This window comes from Triticum dicoccoides, chromosome 3A, assembly GCF_002162155.2.
Source record: "Triticum dicoccoides isolate Atlit2015 ecotype Zavitan chromosome 3A, WEW_v2.0, whole genome shotgun sequence".
Classification (NCBI taxonomy): domain Eukaryota; kingdom Viridiplantae; phylum Streptophyta; class Magnoliopsida; order Poales; family Poaceae; genus Triticum; species Triticum dicoccoides.
Genome location: NC_041384.1, coordinates 400615714 through 400625647, shown reverse-complemented (window position 1 = coordinate 400625647; position 9934 = coordinate 400615714).

The following is a 9934-nucleotide window of genomic DNA, read 5'->3' as shown; positions in this document are numbered from 1 at the left end:
CTCCTCCTATGGCCGGCCACACCCCCCTTGCTCCTTTATATACGGGGGCAGTGGAGCATCCCAGAGACACAACAATTAATCATTGATCTCTTAGCCGTGTGCTGTGCCCCCCTCCATCATAGTCCACCTTGATAATACTGTAGCAGTGCTTAGGCGAAGCCCTGTGTCGGTAGAACATGAACATCGTCACCACACTGTCGTGCTGACAAAACTCTCCCTCAACACTCGGCTGGATCGGAGTTCGAGGGACGTCATCGAGCTGAACGTGTGCTGAACTCGGAGGTGCCGTACGTTCGGTACTTGATCGGTCGGATCGTGAAGACGTACGACTATATCAACCGTGTGTGCTAACGCTTCCACTTTCGGTCTACGAGGGTATGTGGACAACACTCTCCCCTCTCGTTGCTATGCATCACCATGATCTTGCATGTGCGTAGGAATTTTTTTGAAATTACTACGTTCCCCAATAGTTGCACCGTTATGGAAACCTTTGCCTGATGCCTCGGGACTCCTCGCCTGCGCCTGCCCCTTTAGCACCAAAGAGGAAATGAGGACACTGCGCGCGCTGGCGCCCTCCTGGTGCCCGCCTGGCCTTGGTAGTCATGGCTTGCGTCACAGGAACCTCACGAGGTGCCCCTCGCCTTGATCTCTCCGCCCTCGTGAGCCAGCCTAGTGAGGCCGCCCCGGAGGAGGTCTTGTGTCGTCCGCCTCGCGAGGCTTGGCCCCTCGCGAGGGTCTTGAGTGTTTGTTGGTGAAGATGGGCCGTATAGGGCCGCTGGTGGTGCCACGCTGCGGGCCACAGGCAGGCAAGTCTTGGGACCCTCGTTCCCAGAACGCCGACAGTAGCCCCCGGGCCCAAGGCGCGCTCGAACTTGGCTTCGAGGCGAAGCCAAAGGGACAAGTGCGGAGTGCCACGGGCCCCAACAGCCTGTGGCCTTGGTTGACGCGTGGCGATTGATGGGACGTGGGCGTCTCCGCTTCCCCATGCTGCCTCGGCAACCGCCCGACTTGACGAGTCCTGATGCATGTAGAGAAAACCATCATTACCTGTGATCATAGGGGCACCAGTTGGCCTCCTCCTGCTATAAATGAGGAGGGGCGGATCCCCCGTCGCCCCTCTCTTCCTGTTCCGCCTGCTTCTCCTTCCTTGCTTCATTGCTAGCAGCGACACCCATGGCGCCGGTGAAGAGGTTCTTGGTCGCAGAGAAGGGGAAGGCCCGCCAGGAGGGGCCCGGCTCGCCGCCCCCAAGAGGGTGCGTGGTCGCCCATGTAAGCACGCCGCGACCCCTACCATGGCCCTTTGTGGCCGCAACGGTGCCTCCTCGCGCGGTGGGAGCCGCCCGGGTCGAGGCAGCCCCGTCGATGAAGTGAGGCGCGCCATGGTTGCGCGGCCTCCCCGGCCACGCTTCCACTTGGCGGAGGTGCTGCCGGAGTTTGTCGTGTGGTCGGAGAACCCAGCCGGCACCTGGCTTCAGCTCCCGTGCTTCTTCGCCAGCGAACTGCCGGCCACGAGTCCAGGCGGTCTCTGGCTGCAGGCGGACAGCTGCTGCAGCAAGGCTTCGTGGGTCTCGGTGGAGGTCTCCGTTGTGGGCAACGCAGCCCTGGCCCTTCGTTGGCAGACGTTTGCCCGCACGCGTGACCTGGGCAGGCGGTGTACCCTCCACTTCAAGTACAACGGCAACGCGACCCTCCACATGCCGGTATTCGAGGAAGATGGTCGCCGCGTCGGATGCTACCCCGAGGACAACGACGGTGGCGAGGTGCTCAGCCTTGGCGACGATCGTCCGAGGGTGAAGCTGGACTTTCCCTCGGCGCAGGCCGCGGCTCGTCCAGCTATGGCGGCTCTTCCTCCGGCGACAGCTCCAGCAGCGGCGGCTATGACCAGCCGCCGTGCCCGCTTCGAAGGCGGTAGAGGGTCGTCTCATCGCCGCGCCCCAGTGAAGCGCGAGAAGGGGTTTGGCAGAGTCCAGGAGGGCGCCAAGGGCCTACCCTCACGAATCGCAGCGGGGAGGCGCGCCGCTTTTGTTTTGTTCTTTCCTTTCTTCCTGCATTCGTAAAAGAAACAAGTATGGGGCCCTACAAGGGTGTGCAACGATCCATGATTTCCAAGTTGCTATGTTATGTTTATTGTTCCTGTGTCGTGTTGCAGCATTAGTGTTTTATGTAGGCGTGTAGAGATAACTTAGCTCGACGTGTCTGAAGTAGTTTCCGCCTCATGAGGCGTGCATCTCCCAGCACCTGGTGAGACCTCCTTGCCGTAGGCTTGGGAGGCATCGAGGAACTGCAAAAAGTTGTTAAGAAACTCCTATTCTTCCAAGCCCAGGGCCCCAGGCGCGGGCGGCCATGACCCAGTGCTCCGCATCACGGTACCCGAGGGGCACGGACTTAAGAGAGGTAGGTGCGCCAGCTTGTGAGCTCAAGCCAGGGTGCCTCAGAAAGACCAGGGAAAACGCTCACGAGTGCACCCGTCCAGCCCCCTCGCGAGGCATGCGAGGGAGAGTACGGGCCAAAACAAAGAACCGAGGGAAGAAACAGAGGAAAAAGGCCATCGAACCAAGACAACAAGAAACACCAGAATGTGAATTTCCATTAAAGAGGGGCAAGAAAACTTCGGAAAGCAAATGAAAAGTTGCGTCCGGCACCTAGTCTAGTCTTCTCACCAGCGCGGAGCTAAGTGCTGCCACAAGGGCGTGGAAGGGAGCCCCCGAGGCCCGAGGGCGGCACTCCTGAGACTCCGGGGCGTGTAAAGCCCCACTCATTATTACGTGAGTGTCACTAGTGGAGACCTTCATAGGAATGAGGCCTTGCTTCACAGGTGCTAGGCCTTACTTCATGGGTAGAACTTCCGGAGGTGCTGGATGTTCTAGGCGTTCTGGATGGGGACCCTGTCCTGCGTCTCCAGGCGCACGATGCCAGGCCTGGAGACGTGGGCGACCCTAAATGGGCCCTCCCACATGGGTGAGAGCTTATGCAGCCCTTCCCTAGAGAGCACCCGCCTTAGGACGATGTCGCCCACCTCGAGTGTCCTGGAGCGGACACTGTGGCAGTGATACCACCGCAGCGCATGTTGGTATTTTGCCACTCGAAGCGTGGCTTCGCGGCGGCATTCCTCCCCCAGCACAAGGTCCATCCCCCGCATGGTGTATTGCTGCATCTCATCAAATGCCAGGACCCGCGTGGAGCGATGCTTGGCCACGTGAAGGAGAACCACTTCTGCTCCGTAGATGAGGAAGAACGGGGTCTCGCCTGTTGGCTTGGTGGTGGTGGTGCGAATGGACCATAGCATAGACTGGAGCTCATCATGTCAGCCCCTGCCGCAGGCCTCGAGCTTCTTCTTGAAGGTCCTGTTCTTGAGGCATCTCGGGACTTCCGCGTTGGCGCGTTCGGCTTGACCATTGCTCCTAGGGTGTGCCACCGAAGCGTAGCAGATCTACGTTCCAAGGTTAGCACAATATGTCTTGACGAGATTGCTAGTGAACTACGAACCCTTGTCGGTGATGATGCGGTTAGGGACCCCGAACCGGCTCACGAGACCCTTGATGAACTTGACCGCCGATTTGGCCGGGATGGTGCAGACAACTTCTACCTCCGCCCATTCGGTGAACTTGTCGATGTCGACGTAGAGGTAGCGGTAGCCCCCAGGCGCTCAAGGGAACGGACCTAGGATATCCAGCTCCCAGACTGCAAATGGCCACGAGAGAGGGATGGCCTGGAGGCCCTGAGCTGGCTGATGGATCTGCTTGGCGTGGAATTGGCAAGCCTCACAGGACTTCAGCAGCTCGGTCGCGTCGTTGAGTGCCATAGGCCAGTAGAACCCACTGCGGAACGCCTTGCCGACGAGGGTTCGTGATGACGAGTGGTGCCCACAGTCTCTGCTGTGTATGTCAACTCGCAACTCGTTCCCCTGTTCCCTGGAGATGCATCGCAAGGAAACGTCATTTGGCCGCTTCCTGTATAGCTCACAGTCATGGATGCAGTATGCCATAGCCTGTCGGGCCACGCGCTCCGCGTCCTCCTCTTTCTCCGGCAGCATCCCTTGCGTCAGGTATTCATTAAACTCCTTGGTCTAGCACCCCTCCTCAGGCTCGAGCGCCAGGAGTAGGCGCGCTCCCGAGGTCGGGCCGCAGGCCGGGGCTCCCGAGGTAGGTGGTTGGGGGAGTTCCTCCTGAGGCTGTGCTGGCCCTGAAAGCGGGGGTGCTCCGAAGGCTTGAAGAGCCGCTCCTTGAAGACGCCAGGCTCTTGGGGTTGGCGCTTGGATGCCCTTTTGGAGATGTCATTGGCCTCCTGGTTGGTGCCACGGGGCACGTGCTGCAACTCTAGGCCCAAGAACTACTTTTCCATTTTGCGTACCTTCGCGAGGTATGCCTCCATGTGCTCGTCCCTCGGCTTGTATACCTTGTTGGAGAAGTTGACGAGGAGCTGCAAGTCGCCCCTGATGGTGAGGCGCTTCACCCCCAGGGTCACCGCAGCCTTAAGGCCAACGATGAGGCCTTCATACTTCGGGATTTTGTTGGAGACCTTCTCGCCTTGCTGGAAGCAGAGCTGCATGGTATAGTAGAGCTTGTCCTGAGTGGGTGAGATGAGCACTGCTCCATCTCCCGCACCCTGGCGTGCGAAAGCGCCATCTAAATACATGACCTAGCCATCTGGTGCTTCACTTCCTGGCGAGAGGGATCGGTCCTCGTCTGCTTCAAGCCCTGGGATGTCAGTCCATTCTGCCACGAAGTCGGTGAGCACGTCTCCCTTGATGACACTGGTTGTGCTGAACTCTAGCTGGAATGCTTGCAGCTCGATGTTCCATTCAACAACTCTTGTAGCAGCGTTGGGGCTCCTGAGTACCCTCTCCAGTGGGTAGGCCGATACAACCTTGATTGGGTGACCTTGGAAGTTGTGATGCAGCTTACGCGAGGCCACCAAGAGTGCGAGCAAGAGCTTTCGAGGCATGGGGTACCGTGCCCTTGCATCCCGCAGCAACATGCTGACGAAGTACGTTGGGTGCTCGACGAGGGTGGGAGCATCGACGGAGCATGCGTCTGCTGGAGGTTGGGGCGTCTCTTGAGGTGACGGGACCCCAGGAGCCTGGTCGCCCACTGGGGCCTCTGCAGGCCTACGAACACTGCCTTGCTAGGCCTGATCACTTGTTGGTGTTGCTGCAGCTTTTTCTGTGCCCTCTAGGTCCCGTGTCGCCCCGGCTGGAGGTGCGGTGCGGCGCGGCGGACCCTTGGCCTGACGCTCTTCCCGAACCACCACTAGAGCTGTGCTAATGAAGTAGAGAGTGGCAACAAGGTAAAGCACCAGGGGCTCGAGAGGGCGAGGCGCCACCATCACTGGAGGGCTGGTCAGGTATCTCTTGAGGTCTTGAAACGCTTGGTCGGCCTTGAGGGTCCACTCGAACGGGCCCTTCTTCATCAGCTTGAAGAATGGCAGGGCGCGCTCTCCCAGCTTGGAGATGAAGTGCCCCAGCGAGGTCATGCAGCCCGCAAGCTTATGCATCTCATTGAGAGTTTGTGGTGGGCTCATGTCTTCTATCGCCTTGACCTTTTTGGGTTAGCCTCGATCTCCCTATGGGATACGAGGAAGCTCAGCAGCTTGCCGAAGGGGACACCGAACACGTACTTCTCTAGGTTGAGCCGCAAGTTCACTTGGCGCAGGCTCGCGAAGGTCTCCTGCAGGTCCTGAATCAAAGTTCTCGCCTCCCAAGATTTTACCATGATGTCGTCGACGTAGGCTTCAGCGTTCCTCCCGAGCTGCTGACCCAGGGCGATGTGCATCAGCCGTTGGAAGGTCACGCCTGCGTTGCGCAGCCTGAACGGCATGCAAGTGTAGCAGTACACCCCACATGGGGTCAGGAAGGCCATCTTCTCCACATCCTCTACTGCCATCTTGATCTGGTGATAGCCTGAGAACGCGTCCAGGAAGCACAATAGGTCGCACTCGGCGGTGGAGTCGACAATCTGGTCGATGCACGGAAGCGGGAACGGGTCTTGGGGACAAGCCTTGTTGAGGTTGGTGAAGTCGACACACATGCGCTCCTTCCCACCTTTCTTCGGTACGATGACGAGGTTCGCCAGACACTCAGGGTACCAAACCTCGCGAATGACACTTGATGCCTCCAGCTTGCGGGTTTCCTGGACGATGAAGGCTGCTTCTCCATGGACTGTCGCCACGCCTTCTGCTTCATAGGGCGCACATTGGGGCACACCCTCAAATGATGCTCGATCACCCCCCTCGGAACCCCTACTAGCTGCTTGGGTTCCTAGGCGAATGCATCCTTGTTCACGCATACGAACCTCACCAACGCCTCCTCCTGGTCTGGGTCGAGGTTGGCGCCTATGGTGAAGGTGGCTCCTGAGGACCCATCTTCCATGACCGGCACCTACTCAGTTTCGGCCCGATCTTGAGTGAACAACTGCTTCTTCTTTGCCGGCGCGGTCTCCTTGGCTCCAGGGGTGGCCTCGTCGGCCGGTCGCGCCACCGCGGCGGTTTTGAGGGCAAGCTTGAGCGCCGCCAGAGCCTCCTTGGTGTCTCCAACTACGGTGAGGACGTCCTTGCTCCCGGGCATCTCATGAGGTTGTAGGCTGGATGGGTCGCCGCCATAAACTGAGCCAGAGCAGGATACCCGAGGATGGCATTGTATGGGAGGCCAACGCGGGCAATGTCGAAGTCGATCAGCTCGGTGTGGTAGTTGTCGCAAGTGCCGAATTTCACAGGAAGGCGGATCTGCCCCAGGGGGCTGGCGGAGCCGCCGCCGACCCCGGAGAAGGGATTGCTGGGGAGGAGCCATTCGAGTGGTACGTAAAGAAGGCTAAAAGCCTCCATGGAGAGCACATTGAGGCCGGCGCCACCATCAGTTTGGGTCTTGGTGACAGCTACGTTGTAGATGGTGGGCGTGCAAAGCATTGGGAGCATGCCCGAGCCGACGGTGGTGACGGGGTGATCCCCCGAGTCGAAGGTGAGGTCGGCTTTGGGCACCGCCCAACCTGGGGGAGCTCCTTGTTGCACGGAAGCGGCGCCGATCTGGCGAAAGAACTGCTTGGTGTGATGGTCCGAGGGTGGCGCCTACGAGCCGTCGAGGAGGGCTGCGACGGTGAGGGGCGCCGGTGCCGCGAAGAATGCGATGAAGAGGCCGCGTAGCTCCTCCCAAGATGCCACTGAGGATCTTGGGAGGGTGAGCAGCCAGGCGCGTGATGCACCAGCGAGGGCCATGGGAAGCCAGTTGGCCATGACCCTAGCGGTGTCGTGGGCATCCGTCATCCTAGCCGGAGGAGCAACACCGACCATGGGGACAGGCGCGAAGGTGGTGGAGCATGGGTCAATGAAAGGAAAGCTTCAGCACATCCCTACCTGGCGCGCCAAATGTAAGATTTCGGGTTCCGGCAAAACCTTTGGGGTTCGAACACTGGGGTGCGCACGAAGATCTGTCCCTTCCTAGCTCATGCTCTCGCAATGATCTCAGAACCTAACTTGCCGAACCCGAAGAACAAAGGACACAGGGTTTATACTGGTTCGGGCCACCGATGTGGTGTTTAGGGTGTAATACCCTACTCCAGTGTTGTGTGGTGGATTGCCTCTTGGGCTGAGGATGAACAAGTACAAGGGAAGAACAACCTCCTGGGAGAGGTGTTCTTGGGCTCGATGATCTTGTGTGGTTGAGGATGGACTGGATCCGATCCAAGATGATTTGCCTCCTACTGTGGTGTCTAGTCCTATTTATAGAGGCCATGGTCCTCTTACCGAATGTAGGCGGGAAGGGATCCAACAACGGCCAAATTCGAAGGGAGACAACTAGTACAAGTTATCCTGACAAATGTGGAAGTCGCCTGCCAAAGACTCTGGTGGTGATGCCGTCCTGGGCTCCACGGTGACCTCCATCCTGCCGTCCTGCTGGTCTTGGTCTTGTTAGAGCATTATGGAAACATTTGCTTGATGCCTCGGGACTCCTCGCCCGTGCCTGCCCCTTTAGCACCAAAGAGGAAACGAGGACACTCCACGCGCTGGCGCCCGCCTGGTGCCCGCCTGGCCTTGGTCGTCATGGCTTGCATCACAGGAACCTCGCGAGGTGCCTCTCGCCTTGATCTCTCCGCCCCTCACGAGCCAGCCTAGTGAGGCCGCCCCCGAGGAGGTCTTGTTTCGTCCACCTCGCAAGGCTTGGCCCCTCGTGAGGGTCTTGAGTGTTTGCTGGTGAAGATGGGCCGTACAGGGCCGCTGGTGGTGCCACGCTACGGGCCACGGGCAGGCAAGTCTGGGGACCCCCATTCCCAGAACACCGATAGTGTCCCAATCTTTCGATGAGATGATAACTATCGATTTGCTGGAGTCGACTTTCACGATCCGACTACAAACGTGCACGACGTTGCGCCTGAGCAATCGCTAAACAAATCTCCTGGGGTTACTGACGATGCTGGGAGCACGATAAGCCAGACCACGAAGGTCTATTCCTGCATGCAACCGAAGAACAAGCAAGAATATGATAGTGCAATCTGAATATTGTGAATATAGATGAAGTATTGATAAAGGTGGGGATCCAAAAGCGGTCTTAGTCTAGTCGTTGGACACAAACGAAGTACACAAAGTTGCAATGGCTAACTTTTAACTAAAAAAATCCCCAGGAAAAAGCTACTAGATGGATCTACTTATATAGGAGCAAGGGGTGGCGGCCAAGGAGGTGGGAGGACATCCCAACACAGCCTAAAACTAACCCTAGGTCGTACAAGGCTCATGGGCCCAAGTGGAGGTGATGCAACACCTTTGGACTTGTAGTTTGACTCGGATTCTGCCGCGGGGTTAGATTGTTTTGTCGATATGTCAACACTCCAGACGAATTTGAAGGTGAATCCAATTGGGTTGGAAATAGCATCTACTTTCCAACAAAAAAGAATCACCCAATTCGGAGTTTGTATGGAAGAGTTTTTTGTGTTTTGAGTCAGGTATGTCTGTGCAGTCCGAATCTGAATCCAGAACGTGGGAGACTTGGACTCTATCTTCTCTTGGCCCAAAAGTGACATGAGAGAACTTTTTGAACAACACCTAAACTTCTCATTTTCCCTTATCTTCATATGTGGATTGTACAAATGTCCCATACACCTACAATTAGACATGGCACAAAAGTCTGTGAAGTATTTTTGTCCTGGGTGACATAATAAATTATTGCATAGTTTGCATTAGAAATCACCTCACAAATATACATGTATACAATATTTGTGGTCGTATCCAAGGTAGTCGTGTCCTCATCATCCTCCCCTTCTTGAAAACAAAGCCGTCCTCGGCGTTGCTTAATCTGAAATGTGGGTGGCAAAAGAGACAAGGTGTACATGTTCTATATGTATATGTCATCCATTTTTACTTCCCTTGGTTTTTGCACATATGACACATGTATATATGATTAACTTTTGTAGTTCATAAAATCTAAATAAAAAATATTATCACAAGAAGTAGAAGGTATGAAAATATTGCAACTTAGTATGCACATATAATTGAAGCTCTTATTCATTTCAAAAGGTTGAAAATGTCCGTCATTAAACCATCCCAACATTGGTGAATAAACCTTACTTGCATCAAATTTAGATGCTACAACATGCTTAAATAAGAAAACATACAATAAGTCATTGGACACAGAATCATCACCAATATTAGAGGTCATATCAAAATGATTAGCCATTGGTTCTTTTGCATCAATAGTTAATTCAATGGGTGCACTCAAAATTGTTGGTATTTCAGTTCTTTGTTCACATGAAGCATTCATGACAGTAACACAATTATCTAAAATAGGTGGTGTGGTCAAATAATTAGGTAACTCAACACATGATGTATTCAAGTTAACTAGGCATGCATCATTCTCATGTGAAAGTGAAAAATCTATACCTTGGTCATTACCTCTTATGATCAACTCAGATGATGTAGGCACTCTCGGTGGTGATGTGTCATATGGCGGAGA